We start from the raw sequence: 17,139 nt of genomic DNA, 5'->3' as shown, positions 1-17,139 counted from the left end.
CCCCCCCAAAGTACCAACTATTATTCACTTTCCTATCAGAAAAGGTACTGTTGAAGAAAATCCAAGCACTTTTACTGTCCTAAAAGGTGATGACAGACACAAAAAAAAATTAAAAAATTAAAAAAAAAAAAAAAAAAAAAAAAATACACATCATTGTAAAATCAATACATTCATCGTTCCACTCAGAATCTAAAATATAATATGCGCAGTACTACGTCTGTCGCCTACTCGCACATGGTCCGTGTACACCGTACAGTACACACACTTATATAACACTGTGTTCTTATATAAATATATATGCTAGGTAGGCACTATTAAATGCTAATATGTAGTATGTTACATATACCGTCGACTGTTTGTTTGTTTATTTATTTTATTATTATTATTATTATTTGCCCCGTACTTTTCGCTGGCATGGCAGTGCGATCAAATACTCGGCCAAAGGTCAACGTATTTTTAGAAAACCTCTCGTTGAGAAACTTTACTCGCGCGCCAACACGAGGCACAGGTATTATAGAAGTGCGGCCAGTATAGGACACAGGTATCCGAGTGGTATATTGTATATAACACACACACACACACACACACAGGCTCGTGTTATATTTATATTTGATACGAACGGTATAACGGTTATGCGAAAAAAACCCGTCGAGAAATTTTACCGATAAATAAATCAGTGGTATAACGAGTCTCGAGCACGTGACGTATGTATTGTTTTTACATAATTGTAGGTATATGCATATTATTGCATTTCGATGTATAGACGATAATATTGTCATATTATTATACAGTATTGCACTCGCCGACCCATTGTCTCCGCGCAGATACTCTCATATTATTGTTGTGGTCCGGAGACGCGAACAATCTCGTCATATATATGTAATTTTTTATAACTTTTTTATTACGTTTTTTCCGATGCACGTTGTACACTTATATATCACTGCCGTCTATTCTATACAATATACAATCCTATATGCGCACCGTCGCCGTCGCCGCCAGACTCGAAGTAAACTGGGACACAACCGACCTCCTCCATATGGCTTCATAAATTATTGTGTACACACTACACACTAAACACGCTTAAATATAATTCCGCACCTGTTGTGCATGTTTTTATACGCATATAAGTATAAATTGTATAATGGTTGGCACTAAATACCTAATGTGTATATTCTAATAATTCTATGGTATTATTATAAAGTACCCACTACACTAGAAGGTAATTCTTTTGTTTATATACTTCAGTGTGGCTCTATATTTATTTATTCTATTTACCTGTGGGCTGTGACCACATGTTTTCGGTATAAGCATATTATATATACACGCATTATATTAACTAGGTATATAATAAATTATATACATTAATACATTTACGAAAAATGATTCTGAGCGACGGCCTAGATGTCAGCTATATTACTAAGTAGGTATCTATATTTTATGATATTATTGGTATTAAGAGGACGTGATACCCGCATGTGTTGTCTCCGTCTTACAAGTGCATAACATAGCAAATTATACTCAAAGCAGAACACGTGTAGCTCCGTTAGCTTAAACATTAGAGTAAATTGGCCTCTTATAAAATCTAAAGGTAAGATTATTATCTAGACAACCTCATGAGCTTTTTATTATATTTTAATGTTTAAGCGAGTTATGAGTACTTTAAAATACACAAACAATTTACAATTTTAAAATTCTCGGCGGCAAAAAACGCCGGTCGGCTTGTGTTTTCCGCTGCAGTGGAAAACGCGGCGTATTACGCCCGTCGTGTATAGCTGCTCTGATTTAAACCAATGCGTTTTTAATTCGACGGAAAACGCTGCGGAATACGCCGTGTATAGCCCCAGCCTTAACTACTTACAAGAAACCTTGTTTTAACCTTCAGATGCTTATAAAAAATCATTGTGGATTTACGCTCAACTTTTTTTCTAATTACACTAATAACAACTTATGATAAACCCAAGATTTTTAACCAAGTGAAAAATTTTTTATCAACAAAAAACTTAAGAACTTTTTTTTAAAAAAAAAATCAAAAATTTGTCATGGCTATAATAACAGTTTATAAAGAGTCAAAATATTTTGAAAATGTTATCATATACCTATGGAAAATTGTCATATAAACATTTGGTGGAAATTAAAACTTATCAGTGTTTGAGTTACTATTCAGAGATTTCGTCAAAAACTGGTTTTGCGTAAACATCGCTGTGTTTCCTTAATTTTTTTTTTTGGTTTATCCCGACGCTTTTGAAAACCACTGGGCATTTTTTACTTTTGATCCCTCAAAGTACCAACTAGGGATCAGCTTAAAGTAATAATAATACAATAATACTGCCCATGGAGGGTTAAGACGAATCCACGGAAGGTTACGGAGAGGGTCGAGACTTGGGGTCAAAGCCAGAAAAGCCCAACGCGTCCCTCTTGGTGACCCCTTCTCTCCTGCCATAGGAACACAGACGAGTGGAAAACCATCTCCGTGCTTTCAATTTTCAGCACTATTTATATCGTTTGGCCAGGGCCACATACCCACGTTGCATGCATTGCTCCAGCATAGCTGACATAATGGATCTCACCCTGTTCCACTGCCTGAACTGGGAATACCTTAGAAATTATATTTGTTCACATTTAGGTCGCGTCCCTTACTCCCTTCTAGATCTTTTAGATCTGCCGAACATTCTTTGTGGTCTGGTTTTCTATATGACCTACTGGCTAACCACACTGAAAGGGTGGCTGTACTTGATGAAGAAAATTAGACGTTCAGGATCTTCTATATAAAAATATGGTGATGGAGATTCTGACTCTCAAAAAAACGGAGGAAAGCGCCAGACAGGCTGCAGATGGACGGAATGAGAATCCAGAGCGGTGAACTTAGACCGGCTGGAGAAATGGATGAATCAGAATGGACCTTTAGTATTTACTTTAGAATTTAGAGAAGCTTGTAAAGTATCTGAGTTACTTTATTGATAATATACCTATATTACCTGACGTTCTGGCCACTCAAGCTTTTGAGTGAACTTCTGTACTATGATCTGATTCCTGATGATTATGCTTACTGCATTATGCCTATAATGGGTAGTTCTGAACCTTTATAACTAGCTAGCGCTAATGAAAGTGAGTTTAGGGTTTCACTGAGACAATCAATGTTGTAAATATTTGATTTTGGTTAAATAAATGATGCTACATGGTGGCCAAACAATGTGCAAACGGTTCAGTCCTCGTGTTACCTAAATGCGGTGCCTCAATAAAAAAAAAATAAAAAACTAGAGTACTATACTGTACTTGGTATCATAGTAAATAGGTATCGGACCTGAACTTAATAATCTTAAAAAGTAAGTACTATAAAATATAAAATCACCCATACTAAATCATGCTGATAAAAGAGCAATCAATATTCACGTATTATACAATTATTACTTATTTCAACTATGACAACGATTTTAACTTTATGATATAATATACATAGGTATATAAACTATAAAGTATAGACTAGTAAGAGGTACCTAACGTACTAATTACTAACAACATTATAAAAACGTATTATTATGTTTTTTTTTTATTATTTATTGGTTTAACTTTTAAAAATTGAAAACATTTAACATAATATATCGAAACTCATAAAACATAAATTTTAATTAATTTTTAATTTTTACTTTAAATAAGAAAATCATTATTTTAAACCTTTGATTTTAGCCTTTAGGCATTCTGTATCGTTTTTAGCATATACGGAAAATTTAATGAAAATATAATAAATATTAAATAGTATTAAGAACGGACTTCTAAAGTTCTAAATATATTATATAAGGACGTTGGCCATGTGTTTAGTATGTTTATACTTAAAGTGCAAAATATCAACAAACAAATTGTTTTTGTTTATGAAGTTTTAGGTCAATGATAGATTGTCAAACATGCGTAAAAAATCGTAAAATTAGAAAATGTTATGTATTTACAATAAGAAAAATCACCGAATACGCAAAAAATATGCACTAAACAATGTTGTTGTTGTACCTTTTATGTCATGAAATGCATTTTTATTTTTTTAGCAATAAATATTCAGTAAGTAAAAAAAAATTGGTAAATTAATTTTAAGCTAATAATATTATGATGTATACCTACTTATTATGCGGAGTACGTCATCGACCAATCGTACATTATAATAATTTTACTATAGTCATTCCTAGTTATTTAAATTTGTAAAATTACATAATGTGACCAAGAATTTTATCTACAACACGAATAAATATAATTATCCCGTTTATTCCGATAACTATACATTTTATAATAATTTATCAGCGTGTCAAAAAAAAAAAAAAAATTATCATACGCAGCAAAATTAGTTGTATTATATTCAAATGGGCTTGATAGACAGTGTTGTGTAAAAGAAAAAACTCTATATTTAACTGAGGATTAAAGTGTACAAAGATTACATCTTTACATTAAAATTGTAAGTGTGCATTAATTTTGTATTTGTCAATACTAATGAAGTAATGAATAAATGGGACGTATTATTGATGTAAAAATGAGTACAATAATTTGACTGAAAACAAAATAGTTAGTGAAATTAATCTTGCAACAAGGTTAAAAATTCTATCGTTGTTCATGAATAATTTTGTTTAGCTTTATATCTTTAAAATATAATATGTTTAAAATTTAAATAATTAATAAATATAATCATTATATTCTATTATTTCGACCCATTTAGCCGGTATTGATAATTTTAAATATTTAATCTATGCAAATTTATTGAAATTTATTAATTTTTAATTATATATTTACCACCGTTTATTTTATGTACTAATCAGCGTCCCATCGGGTTATGATAGAGTTTTTTTTCCCAGCACAATAGTTTGAGTTGTTGAACGATTGCTCTTTTATAACCTTTAAATCATATTCATTTTTGGTTATTGCAGATTGCTGCTGTAATAAAAACAACTAAACCAGTGCTATTACAGTAACTCGTCGTTCTGATTTTTGATTACACGTATACGGTTGTATACGAAATGATGACAATGGACATTCGCCGATGAGGTAGCTATATACTCATAGCTACATTGAAGTTCAGGGGCGCAGCAAGTAGAGGCCAGAAAGTATACCTATATTTTCGGATGGATGGCATTTTTTTTGTTTACAGAAATCAGTTTTATCGGTAAAATATATCTGTTGATTATTATAAGAAACATTCAAACATGAATTTACCAAAATTATTTTTATTATAATAACAATGACCTAGGTATTGTATATCAAGTATTCACCGTTCATGTTGTAATAAAATGATTTGGGTATCCTGATAATTAAGACGATAATCAAGATGAACGATATACGAGGCTGACGGGCTAACTATATTCGGGTCGATAAATAGTGGGTGAAATAGACTTCAAGACTGACAGGCGTAAGCCGGGTCGAGAAGAACAATGAAGACGATAAAATGCTCGAATCCGCCTTCAGAATTTTATATCTTTGGGATTAAACCTCCGCTGAGTACTGAGAGCGACAAACTATATAGCCACGCTTAGGAAAATCGTACTTTGGGCCCAGTGGAGGTAATACACAGGTGAATTGTGGTTGTTTATTTTCACCATGTGTTTTTCGTACGATAGACGATGCTGCACGGGACTAAGCAATGTGTAAGCTTCAAACAGTTCAATCCCCATATGCGGCGGTGCCACAAGGAAAAAAAATGTATCCCGATAATTTAGATTAAATTTTAAATTGATTTTTGTTAAATTTATTGGCCTTAGAATTTCAGACTAAACTCTATGCATATAATTTAATGACACGGATTATTTTCTAGCAAGAGGCATTTCAAATTTATCTACAAGTATCTACATCAGTGGCGTTTTCAGAAATGTTAACGGTGGGGGGGGGGTTAAACCACATGAACCCCCAAGTAAGCATGAAGTGCATTTTTACCGTTCATTATTTTTGAGCAGACACGCATACGAGAATATTTTAAGTTTTTTAAGTCCGCTTATCTAATACTTTTTTTATATCTTATTCTATACATATACTTGATCTATAATACATTTATAAATAATGGTATTTCCGTGTGATTATTCAATCTACATAATCGATAAATCATCAGATTATAAAATTTACGTTAATCGCTCCAACAAGTAAAGTAGGTATAATTTACAATTATCTAGTGATAACAAAATATTTGTAAAATGGATAATATAAAGGTCCATACCACAGATATAAAATACTGGTATTTTATATCTGTGGTCCATACTGGCTACTATACTTAATTAAAAACGTGTTATGTTCAACAGTTTAATTTTAATTTAATTAAATTTAAAATTTTAAAATTATCAACCTCCTATCTTTTAGAGAGAACATCATGTGTATTGCACTATTGTCTATTGCGTATTTGCGTACAGTGTATTACATCAATTATTATGATACAATTATTTGCCAAGACACACCATCCTGCAGTACCTATACTACTACGACTTAGTGGTCGAGGTTAATACTATTCAGTTAACGGTTTAAGTTAGTGAATAGTGATCAAACATTTGCATTACCAAATATCTTATAAATAAATTATACCTAAAATAATATTATCGTATAAAAAACAGGACATAGAATAATATTATTAATACATCGATAGAGGTTTTGCGAATGATGATGCAGTATACCGCAAACCATTGATTTTCTCCCGTACCTATACCAAGTTTCTCCGATCTCGACGAACGGTAGTTAGGTGAGGTTAGGTGTCGCTGTATTTAGTAAGATTAGTTTGGTATATTACCTTAATATTATAAATACATTGAAATAATGAATAATTAAGAAGGTATTAACTATTATTTATCGTGAAATATACGTAGTCATTTTATCGTTTATGGGTTTTTTATGCCAATTGCCTGAATTTTGAATATATAATAAATCATAAACTATATTATATGCTCTGCTGAGAGAACGTTTTACGGGATACAAGCATGTAGTATAAACTATAAGAGCCCGGGTTATTTTATACTTTAGATCTGGCCAAAATTATATTTATCAGTCGTATATACGGGTTCCCGCAATGATTCTTTTTAAATATTCCGCCAACGTTTATTGTGTATGATAAGTAGTTATACAACTATACAAGTATAATATGCATAATGAACCCGTGGCGTATTATATTTGAAAATATACCTAATAAATAATCCAAAATGGCTCTTTTAGTCAGGTATAAGCCAATGGCCACGTATTATATACTGTAGAATATATTTGCAGTTTAAGTATAAAATGTAAGTACCGTCTAAAAACATTTTGTACTATATAGTCGACATGGTTATATTATACATAATATGAGCGAATACGGCAGGAAATTGTGGGGGCTCCGTGTTGTCATCCGATTTAAACATTTTCCCAAAATTTTGAAAATAAAATCTTTGTAATTTAGTGAAAAAAATTTGGAATAGTGCGACCAATAATAATGTGGACCAAATAACAAATATTTATAACCAATATTAATTATAGTTAGTAAAATAAAATATACCTACACGTGTAAAAAAAAAAAATTTAAATCACTTCTATATTTTGTTTCTTTATATTTTTTATTCAATCAATAATAAATAACAAAACATTTTAAAAGATGCCAAAACTTATAACTTGACTTATTATAATATAATAGTGAATTATTATATGGTAGTATTATTATACGATAAACTTTTTTCAGCCTTGTCTTATTCTCTTTCCATTTTTGACGCGTCTAGGCGTCTCAGATACCTAGCTCTTTTTACCGGCTATATCTATGCTCTAGCTGTTTTTTATAATATATAATAGTTATATGATGACGTGTATCCCTCTAATAAAGAATTATTATCTCATCTACGGTTTTTATAAACAAAAAATATGCCCCAACTAAATGTTAATGACCATGATGATGACGTAATATCGAAAAAAATCAGTTAAAAAAAGGTATATAACGTATACAATATTATACAACGTCAGCAGTTATGGTTTTTAAACCTTGATAATACATTCGATATTAAATAAAGATATACTCGCTTACTGACTTAACAACCTTAACAGTTAACAATAATCTATATTATGCTGTAAATTTAAAATAAGTATAATATTTCCTAATTAATATTATTTATTATATCACACATAGATTGAGCCTACAACTTAGATCCTGAATGAAGTTGAAAAACTAAATAATATGAAAATGCATATATTTATTCAATTGAGAACCTATACCGTGTATTTTATCAGTGGCGGATCCAGGGCTTAATTTTGGGGGTCATGGAGGGGGAAAAAGTACATACATTTGTTACAAAATTGGCTAAACACTGTGTAAAACAAAAGGAAACTACAGTGATTGGGGGGAGGGGAATTCCCACTTTGCCCTCCCCCTGAATCCGCCACTGTATTTTATGATTTTCAAATACTATTTCATATTCAAATAAACTCAAACTTACTGGTCCAGTGTATATACTCTATATATTATAATTTATATATTACGGACAAAAGTCGAAATAGGGCAAACCTAATATAGTGACCAACAATCATTTGAGAAAACCTGTGGACGTTATATACAGTTGAATGTTTTAAATAGGCAGTACCATGTTTTTTGACATTAAATATAAATAAAGAAAAATTAAATATTAATGGTAGTGTTTTAATAAGTTAATTTTGAAAAAATTTTTTTATAAATAATTATACATTTCATAATAAAAAAGTCCCAAATTATCTATGGTTATCTATTTATTAATATACATTCACCTGACCAAAAATACCTATTATTATTAAAATATTTTATTGATATATTTGATGCGCGACAAAAACTGGTAGTATAGGTAGTTATTACTTTGCATGGGCCCTCACGGGGGCATGTTAAGTGGAGTCCATAGGCGCAAATAGGGAAAATGTCCATAGCCCCCCCAAACATTTTCTACATTTCGTTTTAAGCTTATTCAATATTATCAAAATAAGGCTTTAGGCCCCCAGATCCCAAACAATATTTGCGGCCATGGTGGAGCCCATTATTCTGTTGAAATAAATAAATATATAAATAACTCTAATACGTAAAAAAAACACAATATTTTGTTTTTGTGTAGACAATTTTATTGTGTATTAAACAAATATAATTTTATAATATATTTATTATAGTTAAAGTATTATCAAAAGTTTAGATAGTTTAACGGCTCAGAGTGGCCTCATTTTGAAGAATTTTTGTAAATATAAACGGCTTAAAGTGGCCTAAAGTAGGATGAATTTAGAAATAGGAAATTAATAAAAAAAAAGAACACCAAACTACAAGACACAATAAGCAGGGGGGTGGTACGTGATGACGAGGTGATTGCATAAAGCAATAAGGTTAATGGTCACCTCTATACGTTCTCGCAGCACATCCCGCAGGTGGACGAGTGCAGTCACCAGGGCGTTTGCTCGCTGTTGACGACCATCATGACGGTGGACGAATGCTCGACCGTGACGGCCACCGGAGCGATGAGACGAGTTGACGGCGAGCGGCTAGTGCGCGATGTCGTGCGTATAGGCGATGGACAGGTACTGAAGATGGACTGTGTGTGATGACGGCGACGCGGTGACCTAAAGCACTGAGCGAGCAAAGGCAGCTGTTGGTGCTACGGAATCGGCGGCGACCGGAGATGTGACTTGACCGATTGCCACTGGGTGAAAATGGGAAAGAATCGGCGGACCACACAGCAAAGCACGCCGCGTCCTGATCCTCTCCGTGTGATTTTCGCCCTGACTCGACCGCGTCACCATCCGGTGGATGTCCTGGAGTCGCGCATCACCGTAGATACCCTGAAACGTTATATGTTTCTACGAGCCCGGCGATGCTGACGTCCATGTTCCTAGCTCAGCTGTATTTATTATTTTCGTTCGGTTTTTCGATTATCGATTCACTTATCACTAAAAACAGTTGTTATTCCATAAAATAAAACATTAATTTATCAGCTATATTTTGATATTACAATTTTAGATTCTGAGTGGAAAGATGAATGTATTGATTTTATAATGATGTGTGTTTTTTTATTTTAGATTCTGAGTGGAACGATGAATGTATTGATTTTACAATGATGTGTGTTTTTTTTTTTATTTTTTTTTTTTTATTTTTTTTTGTGTCCGTCATCACATTTTAGGACAGTAAAAGTGCTTGGATTTTCTTCAACAGTACCTTTTATGATAGGAAAGTGAATCTAGTTGGTACTTTGGGAGGTCAAAAGTAAAATTTTTCCAATAGTTTTCAAAAGCACAGTGAAAAACAAAAGAAAATTAAAGAAAAACGGGAATTTTTACGCAAAATCTGTTTTCGAGAAAATTGATTTTGGTTTTTGGTGTAAATTTAAAACGAATGACTGTAGATACATGAAATTTTTACTGGTTGTTTATATTTCCATTTTCTATACATGATAAAATTTTCAAAATATTTTGATTTATTTTGAGCTGTTTACGGACAATTTCAGTTTCCAATTTAATTAGTTTTTTTTTCTATGAATGTCAATAAAACTTTATTTGTTGAGTAAAAATACTTGAAAATTTAATACAAGGCTCCTACTATATTGTTACAACGACATTTGAAAAATATTAAAAATCCTTAGTCACAGTTTTTTTTTATTAGCATTTAAAGTTCAAAAATTGACAAAATATGTAAAAATCACGAAAATTAGCAAATTATTTTGAGTTAATAATTCGTAAAAATTTTTCTTTTTAGAACTAAGATTTTAAAATGTAATACAAGATTCCTTATAGGATAATCTACCTTTATCAAAAAAAAAATGTCTATAAGAAACTCAAATTAAATTTTTATGAGCGTTTGAAATTCATATTTTTACAACATTTGATATTCACTCGATTCCTTACGTAACGATTTTCTTATTTTATTGTAATTAAAAAACGAATGACTGTAAATACTTAAAAATTTCGCTGAATGTTTATATTAGAATTTTCTATACACGATAAAAATTTGAAAATAACTTGAATCTTTTTGAGCTATTTACGGACATTGTAAGTTTTCAGTTTTTTTTTTCTATAATATCAATCAAGTTTTATCAATTGGGCCAAAAAGTGTGAAAAATTAAGACAAGGCTCCTGATACATTGTTACAATAGCAGATGAAAAATATTAAAAATACATAGGCACACATTTTTTTTATAAGCATTTGAAGTTGAAATTTTAATAAAATTTATCAAATTTAAAATTGAATAATTATTTTGTAGTTAAAAATTTATAAAATGTTCAGCTTTTATATCTAAGGATTGAAAATTTAAAACAAGATTTCACGTAAATATTTAATTCTGTTACCAAAAATTCTAAGAAATACATAAGCACAGTTTATTTTTATAGTCATTTTAAGTTCAAATTTGGACGAAATTACATATTAAAAAACCTGGAATAACTATTTTAGTTATTTTGTTGTGATTGTAAGGATTGTATAATATTATTTGTGGGTACTTGAAACTTCTAAAGTATACTATTATATTCCTATGATAGTACCACGGTTTTTTGTTGATGTATAACGCGTTACCTGATGGATATTGTGATATGATTAATTCGGAATTTATTATTGATACCTATTATAGGTCAATTTTTTTTAATACTATAGATAAGTATACCTATAATAGGTATGTCTAATACCTAGACTGACAAACCGTCTCCGCTCAGAATCGTTTTTCTTATACAGTGATATTATATCATTGAATTCAAATTTAATACTATCCATTATACAGTGACCCACTTGTAACCTACTGTACAGCAGAGCGACATCCACTTACCCACCTTTTTTATTTATAATATATAGAATTGCAATCGTGTCATTGTGGTCTCGTGTGCCCAGATTCTGTGGGGGTGGGTGACTGGTGAGGAAAGATTGCATGTACACGAATCGACTCACTGCGGAAAGTACCAATAAGTCTACAAATTACAATGCAAATTAATAATAATTATTGGTATCTATTTCATATTTGTTAAAAACACAAATTAATAAAATTATCGTATAATTATCAGTTTAAGACTTAATAGTGTCGCATTATTTTGAAGTCATATAAAAAAATGACAATTGCTTATTATTATATGAATTATCGTTATCGTATTTAAAATTTTTATTTTTTGAATGACTACATCGTTCGTTTTAATTTCACGTTCCTAAGCAGGACATTTTTTGGAGTATTTTGATGTCTAAAAATCTAATTTGAACGGATTGCTCATTAATTACATCTTATAATTTGTCTTATTGTCTTACATGTATTTAAACTTAATTTAAAGCTTAGATGAACAGCGAGCAACTATATATTGCACGGTCTCCTGAACCCCCATCCACTCCACTCCAATCATCTAAAGTTTAAATTGATTCTGAAATAGATCACCCTGTATACGTTTAAATAGAATCGCCGGCTGAGATAATAAAAGTAAATTATGAAAATGAAGAACGCGAAAATATCAGAAACGTGTTGGATATTTGGCATTTGCAGTATAGTACAGTGTACACAGTGTACACAGTATTATACACATAGACATTTTCAGAATTTTATGCTAAAAATAATGGTACACACTATTCCTAACCATTAGAAAAGAAAACCGATGATAAAACTCAGTGTGTACTCGTACAGTGATTATTATAGTTATTACACAGATATTATATTACACGCAGTTATAAGAAAAATATTCTAAACAGAAAAATTGAAATTCGTCTGAAGAAACGTATATGCTATCTTTCGTTAAAAGATCGCCTTGTAATTTGTATGTAATATACTGCACATAATAAAAAGAACATATTATTATGTTTTTTATACGCGTTGGCGGCGGCTGAGTTGTCCCGTCTCGTCTCATCTATATATGTATATATAATACCTATAATACATATAAATATTATATTATATATTAAACAGACTGTTTCTTATGAAAATAATATTATTTACATCGCAATATATAATATGTAATATTATTAATTATTATTGTATACTGTGACCCATCGAGCAGCTGAGACGCGTATACGACGTATATAATATTATTATAAGACGAGCCGGAGAGATATCCAGGCACTTCATCTGGGGTTATAGATAACCTCCCCACCCAAAAGTTTTCGAAATAATTTTTTCTCGACATGTCAATGTACCATTAATTTATATACTATTCGTTTTAAATATATTTATAATTTACTAGCTGTGTAACCAGACTTCACCCGGGAAAAACTGAACAAGCTTAAAATACGCTGTGCTATATCGGTCTATCTCGGTTTTAATGTACCTACTTCAGTTCACGGGAAAATCAGCATATCTGTGTACCATGTACCTATAATCGCTTAATCCGACGTATAGATGGGAAATCTACCTGTGGAAGATTGGATATAGCACTTGCATACTTTCAATCGTGATTCAAACTACTCTTATATAAACTTTTCTGATATCTTTAAGAACAATCCCTGAAACTTTCATTGAAATCGGTCAAGTATTTTTTGATCCTCTTAAAACTACAAAAACACGGACATTGCCTTTTGTTGCTTTCGTTTGAATAACGAATTTCCCGAGAATTTAATGTGTTTAACTACACAATTTATTTTGCAATATTAATTTAAGATATCTATAAACAATAAAAAAAGAATCCACTAAATAGAAATAGAAACCCTCTTCTCGTTACGAGCCTGTAATCGATGCAAATAGACGCAAAAAATATATTGTTAAATAACTCCCCGAAAATGCATCGATCGAAGCTCGGAAAGCGTTTTCAGACGTTTGTATTATCATTGTAGCAGCGTCAACTTATAACTGACATAATGATATATTGACATGACGTAAGTTTGGATGATTTTTAATGGTTGTAAACATCATTTACATAGACACGTGAGAAACTGGCCCTTATACGGCTATAACCACTCACCGGCTCACCCCAACCAATTATACAAGCATGTCGTTTTACGATCCATCCCGACAAATAATATTGATATAATGACATATCTAAGAATATGCATTTAATAAAATATTATTTATCCTAAAAAATCATACAGCCCTCGACCCCTACAAACTAAAAGTATGCCACGAATAAGTAATTACCTATATTGTACACAAAATTGCGGCAGACTGCATAATATATTATAATAATACGTGATGTAGGTAGCTCGACTTAGATTCATTTTAGAACCTCAGCTGACTAGTTACAATGTGCTAAAAAATTGAGCTTTGCTAAATGGGTAATACTGCGTACTGATCCTTACATTATTTGACAAGGTATTATATGTACATATATATATGTGTTGGTGTGTGTGTGTGTGTGTGTGTGTAGTGTATACATTATATAGGACTGTGCGTATAATATATAATAATATTATGTTAGGTCAAATCCCCAAATATGAACGTTTTCCCATTGATGGTTATAAACTTGTAAAATATAGACAACACCCTAAATCCGCAGGTAGATTTTGATCAAATGTGTTCTGCGTGTAATGTATGATACAGTAGGTATACCGATTATCGGATAACATACGAATTGAGTTCGGTATTTTTTCTTTAGTAGGTACCTATTTGTCGCGTGACTGGTGATAAAATATATCGTTATTCGTTTCGATGGTGTATATAATTCGTTCTTTTTGGTGTATCTACTTGGCTACTTATAAAATTACTATAGTTGGGTCGAATACTTCTTCAACAGACAATTATGAACGCTGAATAATGAAGACGTACATGAAACAGAAAAAAATCGGTTTTTATAAAATATAGGTTTAAGTTTCGATTTCATTAAATGTTAATAAAGACGAAGTTGGTGGACTTGTTGTAAAAACTCATGTAAGTATATATGTTTTAATTATCCCCTCAAAATTTAATTTTACCAAATTCCAATAAACACACTCGTGGAATGTGTGACAACAAATGATTAGTTAAAAAAAAATTAGTAAGATGAAACGACTCAACTCAAACAACCCTACAATATTTGGGGGACATGAGGGATATTTGAGGGAAAACATGAAGGTATAAAACTATACTGTAATCATAGTATATTGGATTACCTACCTGTACTCTATACTATATACTATTATTATGTATTAGCTCTCAGTGGAAATTATTTTAACACATATAATTATATAAATGAACTCCACCATTTAAATTTAAAAATAAAATAAAACGTTAATTTCACATGACCACTGTCGTGTTAAATTGGATTTTGTGATCGACTGAGTGTTCGAAAAGTAACAAAAAAACGTAGTAAGTACATGTTATTATATATAGTTTATTTTCAAGATAATAGTTTGTCGAGGACTTGGCTGATTTAACAGTAATTTTAGTCAGCTGACGCGTTTCGTGATGGTTTAGGGACGTGTGATTTACGAGTCATTATAAAATAATACACATTATTATTAGGACATTGTGTATGTTTGGTGAGTTTATAATACGTATAATTATAGTGCCACAACCAAATAGTCTATATCTTCATACTATGTCCAAGTATATGTTTATTTCGTTCCATATTATCTGAAACGCTTTGTTTATAAACAATTTAAATATATTAGTGTATTACTTATAATTAGCTTATACATTTCACTATCCAGATTGATAAGAATGTAGGTCAATATTGTAATTTTTGTGGGTCATTCCGAACAACTGACAAATATTTTATCATATAAGTAAATGTTGTTATCGTTAATAAAACGAAACTATACATCTGCATAGCCGCATGACGTTTAAATATATATGATCTCTGGCACCAGTGGTAGATAGGTAGGTACTGGAATTATGGTTGAAATTATAATAGTGCGAATCATATTATGTCCATATTTTTATCGTTTATTATAATATGTTTAATAAAAAAGCCATCAGGCAGTTTTCAAAAAAAAAAAAAAATTATAATATGTATCTATATGGTAATGACTAACGAGTACCTATAATGACTCATGAGTAATGTGTTATATATTTTATATTTATATAGTTTTAATAATATCAACTTTTTTTTAACTTAACACACCTTGGTCTGCGATTTGTAATGAATGTTTAAACAATCAGTTTTAAAACATAAAAACAACATACATATTAGGTACATATTTAGATAATATGTGAATGTAAATATTATTATGCATGCTTAAATGGTAAACATTTTCATATCGACACACAGGTATTATAATATTGAATAACGAATAATTATTATTTGATACAGGTATATATTATTATTTGATTTACACTGCAGCAAAACGTACAATACTATTTATCGTTATGTTGAAATCATTTTTTAAAAAACTACTACTCGGTGTTAAACTCATAACACGTATCTAATAAAATACCTATGTAATTCTATATTATTTGAACAAGATACTGAATTTATCGATCACAGGATACTACAAGTTTACTTTCAAAATAATAGTATAGCTGCCTATCTGAGACTATCTCTTTTATAATGGTAAATGGTAATCGGTCAAAGAGTCCGTTTTGAAAAATGTTGGACAAAAAGTCCGAGCAAATTTCTGACAAAAATTCTGAAAACACAAAATATTGTATTACATTTCCAGTGCGAGGTCGTTTGTTCTAATCAACAATCGTTAGAATTTCGGGCACGTTTATTTTTCCAAGACCATTGAGAGATCTATATTGAAATTTATTTTTTCCTACCTGTCATCTTTTATCTATTATCTGCAGTTAGAACTTGGAAAAGTTCAATAATTCCATGAGATATTGATTCTTCATATTATATCTTATAAACCTATAACAGATAAATTTATTAGATCTTAGGTTTCCGGTTAAATTTGTTCCGGTGACTAACAATATAATACAATTATAGGTAGTCCTTAAAGTATTGTGACGAACATCTATTGCAAATTGCAATATACTAACAGACTTTGGAAGCAATTTCCTGGACGTTTCTATATTTATAGATAAGTATAAATGTATAATATGTGTATATCTATGTTTATTTCTATTATATGAATTTATCATGTACACATATTATTTCATATTTATGTTAGCGAATATTGACTACTATTGAGTATTTTATTGTAGGTATGCTATAAAAGTTAACAATACGTGGGCTCAGAACCAAAAGGTGCTAAATCGATTTTTTCGAAAATCCACTTTTTGTTATAAATGGGTTTATTGGTCAATGGTCTATAATTCAAACTCACATCCAACTTTTTAAGTTCATTATTTAAGGAGTTATCCAGAACTAAAAGGTGCTAAATCGATCAAATTTACACTTTTGTTATTTGATAGCGATCTA

The sequence above is a fragment of the Acyrthosiphon pisum genome, chromosome A2 (genome assembly GCF_005508785.2).
Source record: "Acyrthosiphon pisum isolate AL4f chromosome A2, pea_aphid_22Mar2018_4r6ur, whole genome shotgun sequence".
Taxonomy (NCBI): Eukaryota; Metazoa; Arthropoda; class Insecta; order Hemiptera; family Aphididae; genus Acyrthosiphon; species Acyrthosiphon pisum.
Note: the sequence above shows the minus strand (reverse complement) of the source record.